Genomic DNA, 26,260 nt, shown 5'->3' on the forward strand with positions numbered 1-26,260 from the left:
TCCTTAATGCCGATTTAGCATAAAATAAAATTATGCTAGGGCGGCACAAGGCAACGGTAGGGGCTTGTAAATATGCCCCTATATTTTCTAAAATAGTGAGGTCTATTTTTCATCATTACTGATAACACTGTTTTATGAGATTATTTTAAGATAAAGCGTCAATGCAGTGTTGTCTTCAATAATATATGAAGAAATGTGACCCTCAATAGATTAGGATTGAATATAAATCAAATAGCATAGTCAGAATAAGCCTTCTTGAGACATGATAGAAGTTAGAAACTATGAGGATTTATTCATATCATTACAGAAGGCAAAAATATAGTTCAGCAGCCAAAATCATACTATTCTCGTACACAGAGAATTAGTATGAAGCTCTGTTAAACCTAGAACGGAGTTTGGCTTAAAGTCAGGTCTAGGATAGATATGAAGCTGCTCACTAAGAATCAGGTTAAGAACCTCTGGTTTGCCTCCAAAATTAACCTTCTTTTATAGCAAAATACACAGTAAAATCAAACAGTCAGCATCAGATGAGTAAAATGGTACATAGGCTCAGCATATCACAATAAAGAAAAAAAAATACAAGAATACATATTACCATCCAATAAATGAATAATCATTAGTCTTTATTTGTCCTAATGTAATCAAGTGTGGGAGTACTAGTTACACACAAAAGAATGACTTATGAAATGAATGGGCTCACGGAGCTTCAAGCTCGAAGAACCTTGAACAGCAAATATTTTGAGAGGTAAGCTTCCTCTAGAGCTTACAAAGAACAATATAGGATAATGAAGGGAAATTACATGATCACAACACATATATTCAATAATGTTTCAGTGCACATGTTGGTGTGTGTGGAGACAGTAAGGATGAAAACATGGTTACCTTTTCAATTACAAGATAGAGTTAGGGCCAAGGTGGACAATTTACGGGAAAACAGTTCTAAATAATTTATTAAATTAATTTCAAATGCAAATAATTAATACCACTAAATAGTAATTTTTTATTAATTAGAAATTTGCACAAACATTACTTATGTGTGTTAAAATGTCATAATACGTAGACAATATAGCAAAAATATACTCCATGTTTTCCCTTTAAATTCTCAATATGTCACACAATTTGACACTTCCATGCCGCTAAATTCAGTCAAACGTGTCACATAATTGAGTCTTGGATTGTTGCATACATTACAAGTCAAGACATACATTTACATCAGGAGTTAACACTATGGGGCAATTCAGCATCAGGATATTTTCTTCGTGAACATGTTTCATTTACCATGTCATTATCAATATTGAAAATACTCCCTTTTCTCTTCATAGAGGAACTGTGAACTGAATATTGTGGATTTGGGGAAAATAAATATTTACATAATGAGTGGAGAGAAAATGGAATGATCTGAAAAAGAAGGATGGGATGGCCATAAGGAAGTAATTATGGGCGAGGATCCCACAATCTACAAGATACATATTTAGTTTCCTTCTATCAACAGCAAGAAATATTTAGAAAGAGTAATGTAGGCTTTATTGAGAAGCAGCACTGCATGTATACATGCATATAATGGGTTTGTAAAAGTGGAGCTGCTACCCCAAAGGACATCTAGGCACTGTCAAGAATGCATTCTAGTAATTATCGTGCAAGGGTGTTGTTGCGAAAGAGCCAGATTTTAAACGTCATTCTAAATGCAATGTGGTGTTATGGTGGCTTTTAGGTTTTCAGGTTAGGAATTGCATAGCTTAGCCAACAGATCAAAAAAGGACCATCTTCCAGTTTTGCTTTTCTTCAATTTAGGAACTGCAAAGAGGTTATAGGACTCTGAATGTAGTTGTCTTAGATGCGGCGTAAGGTAAATTTGTTTCAGATATACAGGGGGCAGTTTTTGTAAGGCCTTGTAGGGCTGACAGGGTGATTCCAAAATTTCCAGTTTGTGAGCCAATCCAGGAGTTGTAGATGTTGACTGACCAAGGAGTGTCTAGGAATACTAAGAGTGAGGTGTGCCCCTGCAGGCAATATAGCAGATATTTGGGAAGACTTGGATAGAGACTATTACTGTAGTTCAGGTAGCAAGATATCAAACCCTGACTACCGTCTGCATTGAAGAAATTGGCAAAAGACCAACTATTTTTCTCAAGGGTCAAAGACCCCAAAGGCATCTTGCTGCAACTTTATTGATATGGTTTGCAAACGATAGTTGTCGATGACAGTACCCGAATTCTTTGCTGAGCTGGCAGGGGCTAAAGGTGCACCCAAGTCTGATGACCACGATAGTGAAGACCACACAGAGATTGATTGTCAAGCCACAGAAGTTTGTTTTTCTTACTGTTAAATATGAATAGTTGGAAATCATCCAGCTGGTGACAGTTCTCATATAATCATTGAATTTCTGTCTTCATCTATCTTTTCAGAAATGGTCAGGTTAATCTGAGTGTCATTAATGTATGGGATGATATCAAATCCTAATTAATTATTGTACCAGGGATGCAGGGGTATATATTTCAACAACGTGAGTGCTGAACCCTGTGGTACTTTGCACTTGAGTGAAAAGGTGCTGTCTGATAGGGTGCAAGAGTCATAATTTGCTGTCTGTAGGTAAGGAGCAAATTAAGCCAGTTCCGTGCCAGATAGCTGATTCAAAAAAACTCCAATCTATCCAGGAGCACTGTTTGGGACACAGTGTCAAATGGAGGGGACAGGCCAGTGTAGGACCAGGGCTGCAGAGCCATCCTGATCCACGATATATCTAAGATTGTTCACAACGGTTAGAATGGCTGATTCTGCCCTGTATGCAGGGCCAAATCCACACTGCAAAGGATGAAAGATTGTTAATAGATTTTCTGATATACAACCTTCTTGATGATCTTAGTGGGAAATAGGTGTAACAAAATGAATCCACATTTGGCATGATTGGATGCATCTAAGGTCCTTTTTTATCATGACATTAACTATGTCCTTCTTCCAACTATCTGAGACTATTTCAGTTTCCAAGGGAAGATTGCAAAGTTTGATTATTTCTGAACAAATCTTATTGTCTTGGAGGTGAAAAACCTGAGGAAGGTATGGGTCCAATGGTAAGCTTTGGCATTGTGCAGGATGGCAAGACCTTGTTCTTCTGAAAGAGGGGTAAAAGCTTGAAGCCTACGGTTGGTCCGTGGGCCACTGTTTAGATCTGATGCCCTGACAGTGCCCAAGTAACAAGAACGATTCTTGCGAATGTTTTCTATTTTATCTATATAGAAAAAAGCCAGATTATCACATAGTGTTTGAGTCAGGAAATAGTTTGATTTAGATATTCCAGGGTTACTAAACTGTTTAACCATTGAAAAGACTTCTTTAAACGGATTAATTGACATGGCAATTGGCACATGTTATATCTTGCTCTGACAGTCTTAATATACCAGATGTATATTAGTGTAAAATATTTTGTATAGGTTGTCCTTGCTTCTGCATCATAGTTTTTATCTCCAATGCCCTTCTTACCTCCTGCATTACTTCTCCAGGGTTTGAAGATAAACTGTGTACCAATGGACAAAAGGTGATTGTCTATCCCAAGTGACTGTTGTTAGAGGGGCCAGAGCATCAACAGCCCTAGCAATCCGGTTCTTAACGTTTATTGAGACATTATCCGCATTGTGAATGTCCACGGGAAAAACAGAGTGACAAAAGGTAATGCCCATGTTTGGGTGCTTTATATTTGACTAACGTCTGGTATAATGTGTCCTTAAAGGTCTTCTAGTGTTGTTCATAAATTGGGAGATATGTAAGGAATGACTGAACGGTCAGAGCAAGTTAAGTGGCCTAAGTCACCAAGGGTATGCCCAGATATGGGTCCCTTTCTCAGTGTGCTGCTCGAAACCAAGCTACACCCAAATGAAGAGGCCTAATCAAGACAAAACCGGTGTTGGTTTGCCTGTATTCCAGTTCAGAGTGGATCTGGTATGGTAGTATGGGCTGGACCGTTTCTATTGGAGCAGGGCAAAGACCGATTTCCATATGGCTGGGTCTAATCTGATGTGCATGATGGGCAAAAGAATGATGTGTTTAATGCAACCCCAGGCAATTGCCAGTGGTTAGATTTATTGAAAGCACTCCTCCCATCACATTTTGTTTGTATTACACTTTAAACATATACTCTTAAAATATCAAGTATGGTCTAGTTCTGATTAAACTGGACTGTTGTCCAATGTGTATTTTTTTAAATGTGAAGGAGAATAGCACTTTTTTTAACTTTTCATCAAACATACAAGTTTTAATGGATAGTACTCTGCAATTGGTTGCCTGAAAGTAGCAATTTTGGTTGCACCTGATATGAATGATTTTATTCTGCTTTAAGTCTATGAATTCTATTTTATTTGCCTGTAGGAAGGTTTTATGGACATTTGCCCCCAAAAATTTATATCTTATCTGTCTCTGTCTCTCTTTCTTGACTGTTGAGTTGCTAATTGCCCCTCAGCCCCAGCATGAGTCTATCCCACAGTTATCCCGTTCTTAGGGTAGTTAGCACATTTAGAGACTGAAAAATATAGTCCACAGTATGGGCAGTTAACCTTCTCAGGTTTAGTAAGATCCACTAAGATACAATGTTGGTGAAGTGTATCTGTATTGTGTAATAAGAACAGGCCATTTTGTGAATATTTGATCAGATAACCATGGATCCTGAGCACCCGCTGTGGGTGTCCACTATGCGGACCCGCTGAGCGGCTACAAGATATAGCCATAGAGGCATGGCCAGGAGTAAGAATGTGTTTGACCATTCTAGGTAAAAAGGGGTTGAGAAAAGAAGTAGCTGGAGCATTCTGTTGTGCTTCACTTGGATTTTTGAAGGATCCCCTAAATAGTTATTCCGGAGGTGGCAGTCATATTAGCATTGTTTTTAATAGTTATATTTGGTGCCAAAACATCAGTGTGTTGCAGGTTGCACTGTCATAGATTACCGTCGGTCACAATGGATTACAGGGTCGCAGAGTTACTAAACGCCTGTTTGGCGCTGCACCTAATTTCCTGTGTTGTCACGGGAGTGCCTAGTTATGAGAGTTGTGTGACTGATAGCGTCTGTGTGTACCCGAGGTTTCTTGGAGTATTGTGAATCGTTGTCTCCCTCTTGGGACACCATTCCTAGGTGTTCGCTGCCATTTGCTTTATGCCACATCTAAGCCTTGTGGATCAGACCTGTTTTACCTGCATAGCTCACAATGACCACTAGAGGCAGCTCACATTCACAATGGTGTATACATAGAGACACCCCTGATCCGATGTTTTGTGACTACACCAGAATAGTCATCCTGTGAATATTGTCTCTAACAAGACAGGATGAATGCTGAGAATCTCTATCTAGGGAGCAAAATCGTGAGGGTTGACTTGTTAGTGAAGGGGGCTCAGTTGCATTAATTTGACTGTTCAGTGTGCAGGACGTCCAGTGCATGGCGCAGTGGTTGCTCCTTTAGTCTAGTTTTCTTGGATCTGAAGAAGGACAATCTCCTTCAGCAGCCACTTTTCAGTCAGTGGATGTCATACAAAACTAGAGAGCGCCCCCCAGAAACAAAGCACATGGAGTGTGGAAAAAGCCAAAGCTATAGAAACTCTAAAGGGTGGTAAAATGCTTAGCAGAGGAATCCACGTTTATGGAAACAGTTGAAGAAAAACCATGTCACATCAAAGGGTTGCCAATCAAGGCAGAACCAGGGGTAAAGTGCTCATGCAGACTCCGAAATTCTATAGGGCTGAAAAAGGGGCAAGAATCACAGTGGCAAAAACAGTAGCTAAAGGGACGATGAGCCGGCTGGCAAAAGAAATCCAGTAGCTTTGCAACACCCTAGAGGTGTGTCAGTAGCACTTTATAAACCAAAAAAGGACAGGGAGTAAAGAACTTAGCCCGTGAGGCAATAGTAGCCATAGTGGATTGATTTTATCACATACCGCATGAACAGCAGTATCGCCCTAGTCACTGGTTAGTGGCGCTATAACAGGAAACTTTCCCCCACAAATTATACTAGGATGTGTAGGAAAGCCTCCTGCAGCATGTTTGACATCTTGCATTCCATGCTCTGGCCACTGTCCACAAGATTCAACAAGAATACTCTCGGGCTCTAGACCACAGGACTTTCAATACGGACTGACCATGATGGTAGACCATGTAAAGTGTTTGAGAGGCATGTGTTCTGATTGGATGCTGTGACTGATATCTTGGGAGGTCAAAAGTGTGTGTGTGTGTGTGTGTGTGTGTGCATCTTTAAATTGGTGTGCCAGAAGAGACCAGGTCAGTGCACCCTATTACAAATAATGTGCGGCCCCCAAAGCAGCTACAACCCCATGCCTGCCGTGAGGGCAGCGCACTATCAAAAGAAGGATTGGCTGGTTGCGGCCACTGGTAGATCTGCCTTTCACTGTATAGGCAGCAACCTAGCATGTATTTGAAAGAAAGACAGAGACTCCTCTGCATGCCATGCATTAAGTGACTGCACCCGCCTGCAAGAGGATGCCTGCGTCATCCCTGGGACTCATTTTAACTAATTTTTCAAAGGCCACCCCCAGGGTGTCCACTGACTATATATCACCATTTTGTGGTGGGCATTCAGTGTGGCTCCTTACTACTTCTTTGCTTCTGCGCACAAGCACAGAAGCAAAGTGCTTTGTCATTTGCATGCAGCCACACCCTTATGCAGAAGAATGAATACCACCCTTGTACAGCATAACCACTCCTAGCACAGATGTGGTCTGCAATATATAAGGGGGTGCCGAAAGTGGACACACACAACTGTGCCCCTGTGGCAATATGTGTAATACTGCCCCTAGTATACGTTTAAAATGAAGCTGCCCTGGGTTCCATCTGTGGTACTCACAGTGAAGATCCCTAGACTCCACACTTTAAGGTGACGTGGGTACCACAAACTTGGGACCTGAACTAGATGAGGTAGAAGTACCCTAGATGGGCTTCAGAAAACCTTAATATTTGAAAATCATGCAGGTGCCCATCTTCAAAGTAGTCAAACTAGTTAACGATGTATTCCAGTTGTAAAACGGTAGGATGAATTATGCTTTTCAGGATAGACAAAGGAGAATAATGTAAATGACGTCACGCTGAAATTAATATGATTGGATGGAAATTGCAGTCATTACTGAAACAGTTATGTTCTACAATTACCCTGGAGCAGAGAGTTGTTTCCCTAGATTTAGGGCAATTACAAAAGGCGAATAGCTGGGATTTTTTGCCCTGACCTCTACATTTTCAAGGGCCGTCCTCCCAAAAAAACGCTTTTAAAAAGCAACACAGGAATGAGGCAGGTAGGCAGTCCCACCATTAGAAGAAACTGTAACATGTACACTTCTGCAAATATCCGTTCTCACGAATCAAAATGCATTTTTGAAAACTCTAAAGTGAACACTAGGAATAGATATACATATTTCGAGATGTATAAAGAATTAAAGAATTACATTAGAATTAATCATTTTGTTGTTCTTCTGCTCTGCATAATGATCACAATCAGTTAGTGGTTACCAACAGACACCATCAGTTTTGGCGAGCGGATCTGCAGTCATATTCCCTCCCAAAAAATATTGTTTACAGGACTATGAATCTTAAATTATGATCACCATAGTGATTATGAACAGGACAGTGGGTCACTAGTCACATATCTATTATTTTGCAGGGGGTTCAATAGCCACATATCTCTTCCTGGTATTAGTCTATTATGAGAGAAGCTTGTGATTTCAATTGTTTGCCAACATTTGTTTATGGACAGCACAGCGAGTGAGATTATTATAACTTTTGTAGGAAAGTGGAGTATTATGTGGTGTGGGGTTTGTCCTCATCATGTAATACTCTCACAATACCCCAAAGATGGTCCTTGTATTCACACTAATAAATCTTTAGCTCGGTCCTGATAGTGTGGCAAAGAGCAGTAAGGCTTTACTAGAGGAACATGTGAAAAGCATTTCAGAGCACCAAAATGGATGATTAGTAAATGAGATGTCTTGAAAGAAATCCAACACCAATTTATAAAAAGAGAGCTTATTTTTTATCTCAAATTAGACACTAAAATGAACAGAATTAGATCAGTACAACTGGAGCCTCAGATTTCAGAAGTGAAAAACCACTAATAACAAATGGCTATTTCATGGTCGAGTTATGTGGAAACCTTGCAGGATTAAGGTGGCGCGGGACCTAGGACCAGGCCACGCCAGTCAGTTCAGTTTCACCTGCCTTTTGGTTCAGAGTTGTCCTGGCTATCCATGGTGCAGAGAGGGACTCACGCTGGTGCAGGTTATACTGCTTACACGAAGTTGCACAAAATAAGAGGCAAAAACTCAGCAGGGGCTGGGTTGTCAATGTCAGATGCAGGCTGCACAGTGTGCCCTGCAGTTGCAGCATCGAGTGTAGGGGTCAATTACCGGGCTGGCAACCAACAAACCTTGGCAGCAGTAAGCACATTGAAAAGCTTTGGGAACTTCCCACGGTCTTGGGGAGTGAAAAAACAGCCTGAAACTTTGGGGCAGGTGACACCACAACTCCCAGAAGACATTGGACCACCTGGATTTGGGTGATCCCACGGAGAGCCTGATGGCAGGTAAATCTTTGGATCCTGCAAGCATTCCTACCTGTAGTTTGCAGGCGACTAGTGACACTAGTCCAAAAGAGACTGAAGGTGCTTCTGGAGTCCAGAGGGGTCCCTGTGATTGTGAGTGCTGAGTATGAGTGAAGAATGAGGGTCGTTCATGCAGTTTCTATTCTGTTGCCTCAGGGACAGAGTATCCCTCTTTTCCTTTGTTTAAATGGCAAAGTCCAGTTGTCAGAGACACAGGGCTCATCTTGATCCTTCTTTGAAGTCAGTTGTTCATATCTGAGGTTCAGGTGTGAGGGGTGCCCCTTAAATCCTGCGTTTAGAGGATTTAGGGCTTATGCCAATGGGCAGCTAGCCCCTGTAGCTAATCCGTCCCCAAAGTGACCACATCCGGTGGAGCGGGTCACATTTTACTACCCAGAACCCTCTAGTCTGCCACTCCTAAGATGGCAGAAATCAAAATGTAGTTAACAGACTGGGCTGCTCACCATAGAGGTGGGGTCAGCCTTTTAGGGTTGTGCACTGCCCTCCATAGCTAATTTCCCACCTGACCATGAGCAAATGTGCCTGGGATAGGGGGGGGCTTAGTCCTCCTCTGGGGACAGCAGAGAGGCCTATCAGGGGGGTGAAACCTTTGAAGCTCATCGCCATGAAATGTCAATTCACTAGCCGGCTGGGAGGCAGGAGGTGTGACCTCCTTCCTACTTCAGCCTTTGTTTCTGACTCCAGGGAATGTTCGCACTACCTTGCAGGTGGTCAGAATCCTGTCTTGGCAGCAGCAGGTGCAGAAAAGCGTGGGCTGGCCACCAGAGAACAAAGAAGTTGGGGCAAACAGGTGGGTAACCTCTAAGGTGCCACCTGGGTGCATGCCAGCCATCCCTCAACACCAGATTTGTGTCAGGGAAGAGAAGGCACATTGTTTGACATCAAACTTGATATATCTAGGTGGTACGATAATGGAGCTAGCAGCCCTGATCCACCCGGGTGCAAATCCCTTATTATCCTATGGACTGACTGTTACTTATAGCGTACTTTAATGGTAAAGACACTATAGAGACATACAAGCTTGTGCTTACATGCCTACACCTCAAATACAATACACCCTGCCTCCTGGACTGCAGAGGTCTTCTTTAGGTGTGTCTAACATTTATGTAAGACAGTGCATGAAACTGTCCCACACATGGTGAAGGCTCAGTTGAAATTGTGCAGTTTGCACTGCTCCAGTGGCAGTAGCTTGTTTCAGTCACTAAGGGTGGCACAAACTTGTGCTGCAACCCTGGAGACTACTTTACCAATATTGCTTTGGGTACCCCAGGTACTATTTACTAGGGACTTATAATGGGATAAAGTCTTTGCCAATTGGAGAATTACCAAGTCAACAAATTAGTTTTGGGAGAGAGCAAGAGCACTGGGGACTGGTTAGCAGGCTCCAGTGCACTAGCAGAGTCATAACCATCAGCATTGGGGGAAATGTGTGGGGTGATCATGCACAAAGAGGCACTTTCCGACAACTATCACAAAATACATTTTAAGCACAGCTTGGGTGTGTAGTGTTGAACGTTAGTGATGCATGATGCTGTGGTTTGTCCAGGGTTTGTTTTGTCTTTTTTTTTTTTAATATATCTTTCTAAGAGTTCTTCTAGTGTTACTCTTGTCTAAAGTAGCATTTTTGAAATGACATGCCACTTTTATTGTGATTGTGATAACTGTTTTCGTACTAATCTTAACTTTCATCTTACCTCCCATGAGCTAGGTCTTGACTGCTCACTCAGGTTACCCTAAAGAGGCCTGGAAGCTCTTTGGATGCCCATCTCTACACTGCAAAGTAAATTATCAGCATTACGAAAGACCTACTGGCCCTCATTATGACATTGGTGTTAAATGCTGCTTACCACTGTGGTGACGGCTGCTAACATACCATCACGGAGGCGAACATCCGTTCGCCATATTATGACACACAGACACTTAACTCACAGAATACTGCCACAAACACATATCCTCCAGACCAAAGGTTAGTGGTAAAGTGTCAGTACTAACACCCATACCGTTAGCCAACAAATCAACACCCACCACATTATGACCCACGAATCTCCACAGTGGACATTCAACGGCGGTAAACCATTGGCAGTACACACCGGCGTGGTCAGAATGGCCACCCAAATATAAAACAATATTGGCCAAAACTAAAATCACACACCTGACACTGATACACACACCACACACACCCACCCACAGCACTATAAAACACCCACCCACATTACCCACTACCCTTTGCGAACACAGCAAATAGCCAAGAGATAGCCACGCAAATTAGAGCAACAACTACACACACCACAATCACCCATCCATCCATCACGCACCCCAGACCCCACCATATTATTCACACACGCCATACAACACCCATGTCCCCACAAAGGCACCCACATTTCACAGATGAGGAGTTGCAGGTCATGGTGGAGAAAATAGTCAGAGTAGAGCCACAGCTGTTTGGAGCACAGGTTCAGCAAATCTCCATTGCCAGGAAGATGGAGCTATGGCGGTGAATCGTGGACAGGGTAAGCACTGTGGGTCAGCATCTAATAACAAGGGACGACACCAGGAAGAGGTGGAACAACCTACTGGGGAAGGGAAGCTCCATGGCAGCAAGGCACCAGCTCACCATCCAGAGAACTGGCGGTGGACCCCCACCTCCTCCCACACAGCTGACAACATTGGAGGAGCAAGTCTTGGCAATACTGTATCCTGAGGGACTCACTGGAGTAGCCAGAGGACTGGACACTGGTTAGTCAATATTTACTACCTATTACCCCCCATTCCTGCATGCCATCTCACCCCCTCACACCGACTCCCATCACTCCACTTCATCCCACACAGTGCACCTAAAACTTTTACTAACCCCAATGCCAAGCCCTGCATGTCACACTACTGCATTTACAGCCCACCCAGCCCTGCATGTACACCCACCACCAATGAGAACAAACAAATCCACAATACATCACCATACACAAACAATGGTGGCAGGGCAACAGCATCGATATAGGGGAAGCTAGGGATGTAGAATATGTCAGAGACATGAAGCATAATGCATCACTTATATCCCCACAGGTGCACCAGCAAATCCCATCGGCGAGGAGGTGCCACGACTATCCAGTCCCCCAACAGAAGATGCCCCCGTGTTAACTCTGGACATCTGGACATCTGGACCTGGATGAACTACCTATCCCAACAGGGGCCACAGTTCAGTCGGGCACCCCAGCCCACTCCCAGTCCACCACAGAGCCTCCTCCCTCAGTATCCAACACCACAGCACCCACCCAACGTTCCCACACCTATGTCCCCAGGATGTGTCAATCAGCAGTGTGCCCACCTGTACACGGACCGCAGTCCACACCTCACAGCCAAAACAATCAGGGTTCTGGGGTCAGTGGCAGTGGGCACACCATTCAGGGGACAGAGGCACAGGGGGCCAGGGACACTCAGAGGACAGCTGTGCGCCAGGGGGAGGACAGGCCCAGGGAACCGACTGTCCAGGAGGCACTCACTAATTTCCTGGGGGATAACCAACAATCCCAGGACAAGATGGGCCATATTCTTAACAACATGCAGGAGAACCAGTGGCTGCAGGAGGTACACCATCAGGAGATCAGGAAAGATTTGCAGGCCCTCAACCATGGTCTCCATAGCAGGGAGGCTGGCTGATATGGCCAACATCATGAGGGAATATACAGCACACCAGCGGGCCCCTTCCACTAGCCAGTCAACTGAACAGCCCACCACATCTGTTGCAGCTAGTGGTCAGGAGGCCCTGCCACAGGACCCACAGGCCACCAGCAGCCCTCCCCCTGCAGAAGGTGAACACCCCGCAAAAGTTCCCTGTGACCCAGACAGATGCCAGAGACACTTGCCAAGACCACTGCCAGGAAATGAGCCCCTCCTGTATGTCCCCCTTGTGTTCCACTGCCTCACCTTGTCCACTTTGAACTGCCATTGCTCCCCTTCCTATGGCCCCTTGGACACTGGACCTGTGCTAAAAACAGACTAGGCCAATACCCTGCACTTACCTCTACCATCACCCCCTTCCATTGCACTATTCCTTGTATATATTTCACTACAACAAACACCCTTGAACACAACTTGAGTGATAGTGCTTTATGTGATGAAAATGTGCAATTATGTTAACAGTTACATCTTGTACAATTGACCTGAACTTTGTTAAATCATACAAATAATGACCTACGTCTGTCTGTAGTCATCCCATCAGTACACAGTTGTAATAACACCAGCATCTGCAAATTGAGAAGGCATAGGTGACAGTCAGATGAGATGCAAAGGAAGTGACTGCCATCCTGCTACAGCCACACTGAAAACATAAATAATTAGAAGAATGGTCAGTTCCACTGTCTTACCTGTGTGTCATTGGAAGTACTGCTGTATTACTGATGTTCTGTTGTCCACATCCTCATCCTCTGCCTTCTCATCCTCACTGTCCACAGTGTCCACTGCTTCCACAGGGACATTTCCAATCTCCTCTTCCTGCAGATACGGCACATGTTGTCTGAGGGCCAGGTTGTGCAACATGCAGCATACTACAACTATCTGGCAGACCTTCTCAGGGGAGTAGTGCATGGATCCACCTGTTAGATGGAGGCATTTGAACCTGGCCTTCAGGAGGCCGAAGGTACGTTCTATTATCTGCCTGGTTCACCCATGTGCATCATTATACCAATTCTCAGCCCCTGTCCTGCCATTCGTCACAGGGGTCAGGAGCAACAACAGGTTTGGGTAGCCAGAGTCACCTGCAAAAATTGAAGGACAAACATTAGCCTTACACAATGGTATGGGGGATGACTCCAGAAGGCATACACAGACATATATTGGATGGGGACCCAGGCTCACCTATTAGCCACACCCTGTGCCTCTGTAATTGTGCCATGACATTTGGGATGCTACTATTCCTCAGGACGAAGGCGTCATGCACCAACCCAGGATACTTGGCAGTGTCGTGGGAGATGTACTGGTCCGCTAGGCATACCATTTGAACATTGAGTGAATGAAAACTCTTCTGATTCCTGAACATCTGTTCATTATGGCGGGGGAACAAATGCAATATGTGTTCCATCAATCGCCCCAGTAATATAAAGAATATGTATCATTGCATAGAATCCAGCCTTCACAGTGACCAAATCTTCCATTTGGGGGACAGCTATGCAGCTGCACATGTGTTTGAGCAAGGCAGACAAAACCCTTGCCAGCACTATTGAGAATATTGGCTGTGACATTCCTGCTGCCAAGCCCACTGTCACTTGCAAAGTTGCCAGGAAATGGAGCACTGATAGAACTTGCGCAAGAGGGGGAATCCCAGTGGGATGACAGATAGCTGGTATCAGAGCAGGCTCCAATTGAGTACACAGCAAGGTGATTTTGGCCCTGTCCAGTCTATAGGTCAGTATTATGTGCCTGTCCTCCAGTGTAGCCAAGTCCACAAGGGGTCTGCACACGGCGTCTTGCCTCTTCTTCCTACTCCTCCGCAGTGGTAGGTATAAAAGGGTGTCAAAAACCCCCTGAGTTGCAATGCTTTGACTCCTGTGAAGAGTGGGAGAAGAGCAAAATATTTGCAATTCAAAAGGTATCCACAGTGGCAGAGACAGCGTCCTTATTGGAAAGTATTGTGTCGAGTTATGTTACAGTTGTTGCACAGAGAGAGGCATTCAAGATGGCCGTCAGGTTGTGCCGGCACAAGTTACCGTTCTAGTGTTGCCCTTCCACAATCGCATCGTTAATAGGCGCGTGCTGCTTGAGCACCGCGCACTTCAACTGAGTTCTGACTGGAGTCCGGAGGCGAAATATAAGAGCGCTCATCCTAAAGTAAAAGTTGTCCGCACCACAGTTCATAGGAACCGTGAGGTAAAAGTTATTGGCGAAGGCACCGTAGTCTATTAGAATTAACAAACAATTCAAGTAAGTCTCAGATAATTCTTGGCAATGTAATGTCGTCTAAGGTTTCAAGGCAAGAGTTCCGCTTGGAATCTATGTAAACACTTGACATGAACAATTCCAAAATACGCCAGAGAACCTATTTATAAATGTATTTTGACGCTACAGACTTCGAAGTAGTCGGCAGGGTGTTAGAGAGTTGTCGGCTGAGTTTCAAGGAGCGAACATTACAAGAAGAATCTCAAACAAAAAGCATTGTTACCTACAAAGGGACATTTAAAAGACAGTCAATAAGAATTCCAATTTCATAAGTCATATGACAGTATTTATATATATATATATATATATATGTATAGCAGCCACTATTTACAAAAGGGAGTATTAAGGCAAAAATGAACTAATAATACGTGCCTACAGAGACAATGGTATTCAACAAGTTAACATCAAATTGACTATTATCTCAATCGAATATCAGATAGTCCTTCATGTAATTTATTTATTATAAATACTAATATTTACCAGTTGAGAGAAAGAGAGAGGCAAATTCCTCAGGAAGTGCAGGCAAAGAGATTGGAGTATAATAGAAGAAAAAAACTAATTAATTGTTGCTAATGTTATAGGTGTTAAAGAAAACAATTTGTCCCTAGTAATTGTGATTGTAATTTTTCAGGTGTCGCTTCAAGATAAATATAGCAGACTAAACAAAGGAAGAAGCAGACCTCTGAGGCAGTCTCTCTTATCCCATTACCCATTTCCCTTCCAGGGTGCTCAAAACGAGGAACTATTCGCTGCTAGTATGTCAGAAATAAGGCTGTGCGTGGTCCAGGTCCCACCCGAAACTCCACTGCGTGGATTTGCAGCGCTTTATGCGCAGCACTTGTTATCTCCCCTTGTTCCAAAAGTGGCCATCAACGTTGTCTGCCCTGTGGTAAAGCTCATGTAGCTGCAGGTTCAGGACATTGGTGGACAAGATGCACTCATCAGTACTATTCTATGAAGGGACTACAATTCCCATGTTTTTAGAGGCAGCAGCCATCTTGGGGTGTGGCAGGCCTATAAAGCCCAGCCACACCCAAGCACGTTGCTCACTATTTTGAAGACTTTGATGCAGTCAGACCTCGTGGGGGTTCCTCTGAAGAAGAGCAGATTTCCTGCATGGCAGATGGACAGCAATCGGAGTATCCTTGTTTCCATGGTGAATTCAGATACGAGTAGGTCGTACTCGTAGCGGTAAGGTCTTGATGAGCCCAATCTTGAAGGGAGTTGCAACTTCCAAAAGGTAAAGCGCCCCTTAGAACAACGAGCAAAGCGTTCTTAGTTTTCAGAGTGAAGCAGCCTTGGCGCGACGATTGAAGTGCTTTGGAGCACAACGAGGAAAGCGCTTCAGTCCACATGAGTAAAGCGCTCTTGGCATAGCAATCAAAGCGTTTCATTCTGCATGAGTAAAGCGCCCTTGGCACGGCAATCAATGCACTTCAGTCCACTTGAGGGAAGCACCCTTGGAACGGCAATCAAAGAGCTTCAGTCCACTTGAGGAAAGCGTCCTTGGCACGGCAATCAAAGCGCTTAAGTCCGCATGAGTAAAGCGCCCTTGGCACAGCAATCAAAGCGCTTCAGCCTGCATGAGCAAAGCCCCCTTGGCACGGCAATCAAATCGCTTCAGTCCGCTTGAGGAAAGCACCCTTGGCACAGCAATCAAAGTGCTTCATTCCACTTGAGGAAAGTGCCCTTGGCACGGCAATCAAAGCGCTTCAGTCCACATGAGCAAAGCGCCCTTGGTGCGGTAATCAAAGTGCTTCAGTCCACAGGAGTAAAAAGCCCTTGGCACAACATTCAAAGTGATTCAGGCCACATGAGTAAGGCGCCCCTTAGCATAACAAGCGTAGCGCTTCAGATGAAACAGGTGAAAGCGCTACCTGGCATAAAGAACAAAGTGCTTCAAGTTCAATGAGTAAAACTTTCGGCCTATAGTAGTGAATGTGAAAGCATTTTGGAGATAAGCAAATTATAGATTTCATTGTTCTTTGGAAAGCATGTTATGTGAAAAGCATATTTAATTCTTTGAGAATTTCTAGGCTATGATCAAAAGTTTATATTTTGAATGCATAGTTGTTACAGATTTGATATTCAGAGTATGATCATAGTCCAGAGCTCTTGCCATCTCTTGGTTCTGAGGTTGTAGTTTGTTCTTGTTCCATGATTCAAAGAAGGGGCTTTGCCCTCTTTGCAAAAGGGGTCTCAATCTGATCGCACTGAGATGCCTTTGGTCAAAAGTCTATTGATGAGTTATATTGCTATTGCATGAGTATATGCATATTTGTTCTAACCTTTTCTTTTCAGATCTCTCTCCCTGCAGTTCCCTACCCTAATTCCCTTCCCCCGCCTGGCTTCATCATAACTCTGTGCTATAATAGCTTTCTGAATTGGTGACGCCGGGAGATGGGCCTTTTGTTAGCAACGTGCAGATCCAGAGGAAAGGACACTGTGACAGAGTAGCTTGGGGTGGAAATTGAGGATTAGTCTTCTGCTCTTGAGGGAATCGAATCAAGGTACTTTGAAAAAGGGACACAAGAGTGAGAAGGGTTTCACAAACTGAACAATGGAACCACCACCCCAGTGTAACTGAGCATGTATGTAATTGGACAATGTGAAAGGCAAGGTATGTACAATTTACAGCAATGACGCAATTTCCAATTTCTGATTGTTGTCCAGCACCATAAAATGACAACCGCCTGTCCTGTAATTATGGACAGGTGGAAGGGATGTAACTCCGCCGGCGGAGGGCGTCATGGTTGAAAGTGGTCTTTTACCGCTGTGCTATTCCTCATTGGCTAAAATGTGGCTCTATGGAGTACAGTGTCCAATTGGGATCACCGGCAGTGGTGAAGGTGTTCACCGCCGTGGACATGACCGCCATTTTCTGTCTATAACCTCACTTCATTTCTGGCTTTCCACAGGACAACACCTACTCTGCATGTGCTGCTGTGACCTGTGTCTGGATCCTGCCATGGCCTGTGGAAAGGGCCCATGCCTTCACTTCGGAGGAGTTAGAGCGCCTGGTGGATGGGGTCCTACTCCTGTATGGACAGCTGTATGGGCCTCCAGACCAATAGGTGAGTACACCATGGGGACGATGCATGCAATGAGGTTACATGGAGATGTGTCTGCTGGCAGTGTGTCATTTGGGTGGAGGGTATGTCTGGTGGTAGTGTACATACAGGGCTCGGGGGATGTGTGTGGCAATGGAGATGGAAATTTAATTTGTGGGCCATATGTGTGACAGGCTGGATTGTATGGTTAACGGTGTCCTCCTGTCTGTATTACTTCTGCAAGTCAGCACCCATCAGAAGAAAGGATTGTGGTGTGCCATCATCAAGGAAGTGCAGACCCTGGGGGTCTATAGCAGGCAGAGCACCCACTACAGGAAAAAGGGGGAGGACCTGAGAAGCTGGGTCCGAAAGACCGCAGAAGCCCAGCTGGGGATGGCCTCCCAACGAGGGCAGGGTGCCCGTCTGAACTTGACCCCACTGATGGCCCGCATACTGGCGGTGGCCTACCCAGAGCTGGATGGGCGTTTGAGGGCCCCACAGCAGCCACATGGGGGTGAGTACAGTGAGCGTGACAACCATTTTTGTTGGCTGGCATGGGATCCTGGTGGTGGCTTTCAGTTAGTGGGTGACCCATAATGCCATCTTTGCTGCGTGGTCCAGCTCAAGGTAAATGGGTGTATAGCAAAATCTTGTAACCTAGCTAGGTGGCATTCCACGTCAGACAGGGCTTAGTAGGTCCCAGGAGGGGGGCAGTTGGCAGTGGTTGGCTCACATCTTACTTTGGTACCTAGCCAATGGAATGCCACTGTGATGCTTAGTGCTCAATCCTGATTCCTGTGTCTGATGGTAATATGTATGCTATCTGTGGTGTTGGTGCTGTAATTGACCCAGTGCTCCCTTTCTCCACCCCCCTATTTTCTTCTGTCATCCTGACCATGTGTGCATCAACATCATCTGGCGGAGGAGCAGGGGCACCGGCGACTGATGGTGCTGCATCCCAGAGGACCCAGGAGGCAGAGTCCACTGACGCCGGGGGGACCAGTGGCACAGAGAGCGAGGGAAGCATCATGGTGGAGACAGGTGGTGACAACACTGACTCTGATTCCTCCTCCAATGGGAGCTCCCTGGTGGTGGCAGACACCTCTGGAACCACCCCAGCTACAGATACAGCCGCCACCCCATGTACCAGCACCACCCTCCCAATAGCCCCCCAAAGAATTGCCCGTGCCCACTCACCCAGGAAGGTGGGCATCTCCTTCTCCCCAGGCACCTCAGGCCCTGCGCCAGTAAGCCGTGCTGCCCTCAGTGAGGCGTTTATTGACCTCCTGAGATCCATCTATCTCTTTAGGGCAGTCAACCATAGTGAATGTCATCCAGGGGCTGGCATCCCAGATGCAGCAATGCAATGCATACCTGGGGGGTATCCGCAGTGGGTTGGTGGCCCTACAGAGATTGTTTCAGGCTCCGGTTACCTCTCTGCTGCCAGCTGGTGTTCCTGTTCCTACAGTCCCTACTCCAGCTACCACTTCCTGTCCCAGTATCCTCAACCCCAACAAATCCCATGCACACATACAGACAAGCATGCACACAAAACACACAAGAGTAGCACAGTCAAACACAGGCAGCACACTTCAGTCCAGAAGCACTAACACAAACAACAGACAGTTGCACACACAACATCATCTACTGCCTCCACTGTCTCTCCTCCTCCTCCTCCTCCCTCACAGTCACATCCGCACTCACACAGCATGCACTGCATCCACAGCCACCACCATCCTCAACACATCAAGCAGCACACACACCTCACTTGCAGACACCTCCACAACATCCATCCATGCGTCCCCTTTGTCCTATCCCACCCTGTCTGCCCCCTCCAGAGACACAAGCGCATGCACTCAGACTCTCAACAGCCATCCACCTCACACACTGCCCATGCACCTGCACCCAAGTCCATCAGACGTACACCTCTGACAACCACTCCTTCAACCTCCACTCCCATCCCTCCTCCCACATCCCACCCCAACGTCCCTAAGAAGCTTTTCCTTTGCACATCTTGACCTCTTCCCTCCCCCTCCACCCCCCGTCCTGCCCGTAAGTGCTCCCATTCAAATCTTCAGCTGCTGGCACAAAGGGGCCCCAGAGTGTGATGGCTGCCACTGCTAGTGTGGGCACACCTCCACCTCAGAAAGGGAGGACTAGGGTGTTGAAAACCAAGGGACATAAGATGGGGACAGTGGAGGCACCTTCTAGTCCTGGAGGCAAAGACACAAGTGACATGTCAAAGGCCAAGGGGACCCGTCACAAGAGGGGACCGGCAGAAACAGGATGGTGGTAACGGGTGTCGTGGGGCCCCCTAAAAGGGCCCCATTAAGATTTTCAGTGTCTGCAATGCAATGAAAATCGAGACGGGTGCAACTGCACCCGTCTCACACCAGCAACTCCGCCGGCTCCATTCAGAGCCAGCTTCATTGTTGCTGGGTCTTTCCCGCTGGGCGGGCGGGCGGCCTTTTGGCGGTCGCCCGCCCGCCCAGCGGGAAAGTCAGAATGACCGCGGCGGTCATTTGACCGCGGTGCGGTCTTCTGGCGGGGGAACTTTGGCGGGCGGCCTCCGCCGCCCGCCAAAGTTGGAATGACCCCCCAAATGTACAAAGTGCTTTTGTGTTCACAAAGGGGCTGATTTGCAAAATCAGCCATTTGTGAACACAAAAAGTCTTTTTAAAATGTACAAAGCCCTATTTAAGATTGGGTATCCAATTACCAAATCGCAAATTGGGTTTGCGATTCAGTATTGGGAAGGGATGTTTTCAGGGCTCCCTTCCTAATACCAAATCGTAGTGTATGTAAGAGTATTTTGTGGCCAAAATACGGTGTCACAACATTTGTATTTTACCCATTCGCAAATGGGAAGGGTTCCCAAAAGAAACCCTTCCGTTTTGTGACTGTTTGTGAAAACATTTTTAAGAGCAGACAGTGGTCCCACAGACCTCTTCCGCCTCTTAAGATATGAAAAGAAAATGTCCTTTCAAGGAAAAAAAAGATTGCTTTATTGAAAAACAATCACAGAAATCTTGAGTCCAGTGGTGCAGTGAGCACGGAACCCAAGTATGGGCATACCCTTCCCACTTAGGGTGACAAAGGCAAAAAAAACAGATGATGGACTAAATGCTGAACAATGCAAACATTTACCCTCAATCACAAAGAGCTGGGTTTAAGCCATAGTTTTTTTGCTTACCCCGTCACTCCAGTTTGGACCCAGCCATATGCAAATCAGTCTTGATCCTGTTCCCTGTTGGAACAGTCCAGCCCGAACTGCAAGGCCAGGTCCTCCTTGGATTGAAACAAGCATCCTAGGACCGGTTTCAGTGTATCACCCCTCAACCGCGTTGCTATCTTGAGTCCAGTGGTGCAGTGAGCACGGGACCCACATATGGGCACACCCTTCCCACTTATGGCAACAAAGGCAAAAAGAACAGATGCTGGACGAAATGCTGAACAATGCAAACATTCACCCCCAGTCACAAAGATCTGGGTTTAATCCATCGTTTTTTTGCCCACCATGCCACGCCAGTTGGGACCCAGCCATATGCAAATCATTTTTGACCTTGTTCTCTGTGGGAACAGTCCAGCCCGAACAGCCAGGCTAGGTCCTCCCTGGACCAAAAGCAAGCAACCTAGGACAGACAAGTTTCAGGGGATGACCGATCATCAGCCAACCCATCTTGAGTCCAGTGGCGCAGTGAGCACAGGACCCATGTCTGGACATACCCCTCCCTCTTAGGGCGATAAAGGCAAAAAGAACAGATGATGGAGGGAATGCTGAACAATTCAAACATTCACCCCCAGCCACAAAGATCTGGGTTTAATCGGGGGCGGAGCTAGCCAGCAAGCAAGATGGCCGGCACTCTGTGAGGCTCTGCTTCAGCTGGGGCCCGTTCCGCACATTTCTCTGGTCAGGACGGAGCTGGCTGGGTAACGATGCAGTGGGGGGGTGCCTAGCGTTGGTGTCGTTCCCCCCCTGCAGCTGAAGTGGCTGAACTTGCAGCGGCACCCAGGATAGAGGCGGCGGGGCCAGCTGCCTTGTGGCGCGGCGTGCTCCCTGGCCGCGGTTCTCACTGCTGGGGCCGACTCGCGCCGGCCCGGAAAGGACACGGAATCTCCGCTGTGCGGGCACTCATCTGGGGAATACTCCAGGGGGCCCGATCGGTGGTCGGCTCAGACTGCACCCCTCCCTGCGCTTTGTTGTTTTCTCCCTTCTGCGCCTGTGGCTCGCTGACCCGCTTCGGGGGTCTGAGCCCCACGCGGGCTGGATGCTGGAGCGGCCGCGCGGACTTCTTCGGGCGCTGCCGGCCTGAGGGCCTTTTTTGGGGTCGGAGACAGTAATTTCTGCGGCCGCAGATGCGGCTGATGCTGATTGGTACCTGGGAGTGCCGGGGGCCGCTTGGCGGTCGGGTCAGACCGCGGCCCCCGGCTGGTGCTGCTTGACTCGGCGGTCTGGTTGTCGGTACGCTGTTGGCTGGTGGCTGGACTGGATTGGCGCAGAGCGGTGCATGGAGCTGCGGATTGGCGCGATTTGGCCCTTGGTGCTCTGGGCCTGGTCGCTGGAGGACATTGATGCTGCAGTGTCTCCCTGATGTAACTGTTGTGGGACTGCATGTGGTAATGAGTCTGCTGTGTGGCCTGGACGACGCAGTTGATGCCCGGTGAGCAACGGAAGGAGGAGGATTGCGGCGAGGGCCTGGGTTCGCGCGGCTGCGGCTGGACCGGCTGGCTGTGGTGGTGGAGGAGGGGACCGACTGTGGAGGCCACTGGTGTGGGATCGGAGGATGGCGCAGTAGAGCTCTGACCTTCTGCCTTTGGTGAAATGGCCTGGCCTGGTGCTGGACATTTTAGAGGTTGACCGGAGCTGATGGTGCTGGGTAGGGCTGATTAGTGGAGATCCCAGTGAACTCTGTGGCGGTGGACGGTATAGCTGGTTTACCTTGCCCAGATACTTACGGATATTGGTAGCGTGTGTCCGGTGACGGCCTGCTGATTGCGTGATGTGGAAGGCGGAGCAGAGACAAGTGAAGCTCTCATTTGAGGGGGGCCGGCGGAAGGGGGGAACACCTGCTGCTCAGTCTGAGGAGCTGGCGACGGAAGAGGGGCCTTCGGATGGGTCGGTCAAGGCTATGTTTCTGGACTTGAAGACTAGCCTGGCTGGCATAGATGGGAAGCTGGATCATGTGACAGAGCAGCTTGATCGAATCAAGGCTCGGGTGGACGCTCATGACTCGCACCTTGATCAGCTGGAGACGCGCACCTCCAGGCTGGAGGATACGCGGCGAGATGAGCGTGAACAGTTGCTGCACAAGGAGAGGGTGCTGGAGGTCATCTGGGCTAAAAATGAGGATTTGGAGGCCCGGTCGCGCCGGAATAATCTTAGGCTGATTGGGCTCCCTGAGTCCACCTATATGGGCAGAATGGAGGATTTTGTGGAGGGAATGCTCTCTGACCTCTTCCCCAGCCAGTTATGCCGTCTGTTGGTGGTGGAGAGAGCACATAGATCGCTAGGGCCACGGCCTCCCCCTGGGACTCCCCCACACCCCATCATTATTTGACTCCTGAATTATCGGGATCGAGATACGATTCTGCGTCTGGCCAGGGAGCGCCGCCCGTTGATCTATAAAATGACTGAACTGAGTTTTTTTCCGGACTATACCCCTGGCGTGCAGGCTGCGCGTAGGGCATTCTTGCAGGCGAAGCGCTCTCTGGCCCAAACGGCTGTTAGGTTCTCTTTCATATACCCGGCAAAGCTAAAAGTGCAACATGGTGGGTGTAAGGAAATGCCTCCTTGGCATGGTTGCCCCCTGACTTTTTGCCTTTGCTGATGCTATGTTTACAATTGAAAGTGTGCTGAGGCCTGCTAACCAGGCCCAGCACCAGTGTTCTTTCCCTAACCTGTACTTTTGTATCCACAATTGGCAGACCCTGGCATCCAGATAAGTCCCTTGTAACTGGTACTTCTAGTACCAAGGGCCCTGATGCCAAGGAAGGTCTCTAAGGGCTGCAGCATGTCTTATGCCACCCTAGAGACCTCTCACTCAGCACAGACACACTGCTTGCCAGCTTTTGTGTGCAAGTGAGGACAAAACGAGTAAGACGACATGGCACTCCCCTCAGGGTGCCATGCCAGCCTCTCACTGCCTATGCAGTACAGGTAAGACACCCCTCTAGCAGGCCTTACAGCCCTAAGGCAGGGTGCACTATACCATAGGTGAGGGTACCAGTGCATGAGCATGGTACCCCTACAGTGTCTAAACAAAACCTTAGACATTGTAAGTGCAGGGTAGCCATAAGAGTATATGGTCTGGGAGTCTGTCAAACACGAACTCCACAGCACCATAATGGCTACACTGAAAACTGGGAAGTTTGGTATCAAACTTCTCAGCACAATAAATGCACACTGATGCCAGTGTACATTTTATTGCAAAATACACCCCAGAGGGCACCTTAGAGGTGCCCCCTGAAACTTAACCGACTGTCTGTGTAGGCTGACTAGTTCCAGCAGCCTGCCACACTAGAGACATGTTGCTGGCCCCATGGGGAGAGTGCCTTTGTCACTCTGAGGCCAGTAACAAAGCCTGCACTGGGTGGAGATGCTAACACCTCCCCCAGGCAGGAGCTGTGACACCTGGCGGTGAGCCTCAAAGGCTCACCCCTTTGTCACAGCCCAGCAGGGCACCCCAGCTTGCTGGAGTTGCCCGCCCCCTCCGGCCACGGCCCCCACTTTTGGCGGCAAGGCTGGAGGGAACAAAGAAAGCAACAAGGAGGAGTCACTGGCCAGTCAGGACAGCCCCTAAGGTGTCCTGAGCTGAGGTGACTCTAACTTTTAGAAATCCTCCATCTTGCAGATGGAGGATTCCCCCAATAGGGTTAGGATTGTGACCCCCTCCCCTTGGGAGGAGGCACAAAGAGGGTGTACCCACCCTCAGGGCTAGTAGCCATTGGCTACTAACCCCCCAGACCTAAACACGCCCTTAAATTTAGTATTTAAGGGCTACCCTGAACCCTAGAAAATTAGATTCCTGCAACAACAAGAAGAAGGACTGCCCAGCTGAAAACCCCTGCAGAGGAAGACCAGAAGACAACAACTGCCTCGGCTCCAGAAACTCACCGGCCTGTCTCCTGCCTTCCAAAGAACTCTGCTCCAGCGACGCCTTCCAAAGGGACCAGCGACCTCTGAATCCTCTGAGGACTGCCCTGCTTCGACGACGACAAGAAACTCCCGAGGACAGCGGACCTGCTCCAAGAAGACTGCAACTTTGTTTCAAGGAGCAGCTTTAAAGACCCCTGCAACTCCCCGCAAGAAGCGTGAGACTTGCAACACTGCACCCGGCGACCCCGACTCGGCTGGTGGAGAACCAACATCTCAGGGAGGACCCCCGGACTACTCTCCGACTGTGAGTACCAAAACCTGTCCCCCCTGAGCCCCCACAGCGCCGCCTGCAGAGGGAATCCCGAGGCTTCCCCTGACCGCGACTCTCTGAAACCTAAGTCCCGACGCCTGGAAAAGACCCTGCACCCGCAGCCCCCAGGACCGGAAGGACCGGACTTTCACTGCAGAAGTGACCCCCAGGAGTCCCTCTCCCTTGCCCAAGTGGAGGTTTCCCAGAGGAAGCACCCCCTTGCCTGCCTGCAGCGCTGAAGAGATCCGTTGATCTCTCATAGACTAACATTGCAAACCCGACGCCTGTTTCTACACTGCACCCGGCCGCCCCCGCGCTGCTGAGGGTGAAATTTCTGTGTGGGCTTGTGTCCCCCCCGGTGCCCTACAAAACCCCCCTGGTCTGCCCTCCGAAGACGCGGGTACTTACCTGCAAGCAGACCGGAACCGGGGCACCCCCTTCTCTCCATTCTAGCCTATGCGTTTTGGGCACCACTTTGAACTCTGCACCTGACCGGCCCTGAGCTGCTGGTGTGGTGACTTTGGGGTTGCTCTGAACCCCCAACGGTGGGCTACCTTGGACCAAGAACTGAACCCTGTAAGTGTCTTACTTACCTGGTAAAACTAACAAAAACTTACCTCCCCCAGGAACTGTGAAAATTGCACTGTGTCCACTTTTGAAATAGCTATTTGTCAATAACTTGAAAAGTATACATGCAATTGAAATGATTCAAAGTTCCTAATGTACTTACCTGCAATACCTTTCAAACAAGATATTACATTTTAAATTTGAACCTGTGGTTCTTAAAATAAACTAAGAAAAGATATTTTTCTATAACAAAACCTATTGGCTGGATTTGTCTCTGAGTGTGTGTACCTCATTTATTGTCTATGTGTATGTACAACAAATGCTTACCACTACTCCTTGGATAAGCCTACTGCTCGACCACACTACCACAAAATAGAGCATTAGTATTATCTATTTTTACCACTATTTTACCTCTAAGGGGAACCCTTGGACTCTGTGCATGCTATTCCTTACTTTGAAATAGCACATACAGAGCCAACTTCCTACAGTGGGACTCTTCAATTTTTTACGGATCCAAAGCTGGCGGCAGGGTATGCCAAGTCTGTTCCTCGGAAGACTGAGGCGGCGCCCACGGATGATCGTGCTGTGGAGCGGGAGTCCCTAAGTGATAATGACTGACTGGCGTAGACATCATCTGGCGTTTGTACGTGCCACTGCATTCTGCTGTAGGAATTTTTTGTGCCTTTCGTCCTGAAGACGCTCCTTTTTG

This window comes from Pleurodeles waltl, chromosome 7 (genome assembly GCF_031143425.1).
Source record: "Pleurodeles waltl isolate 20211129_DDA chromosome 7, aPleWal1.hap1.20221129, whole genome shotgun sequence".
NCBI classification, from domain to species: Eukaryota; Metazoa; Chordata; class Amphibia; order Caudata; family Salamandridae; genus Pleurodeles; species Pleurodeles waltl.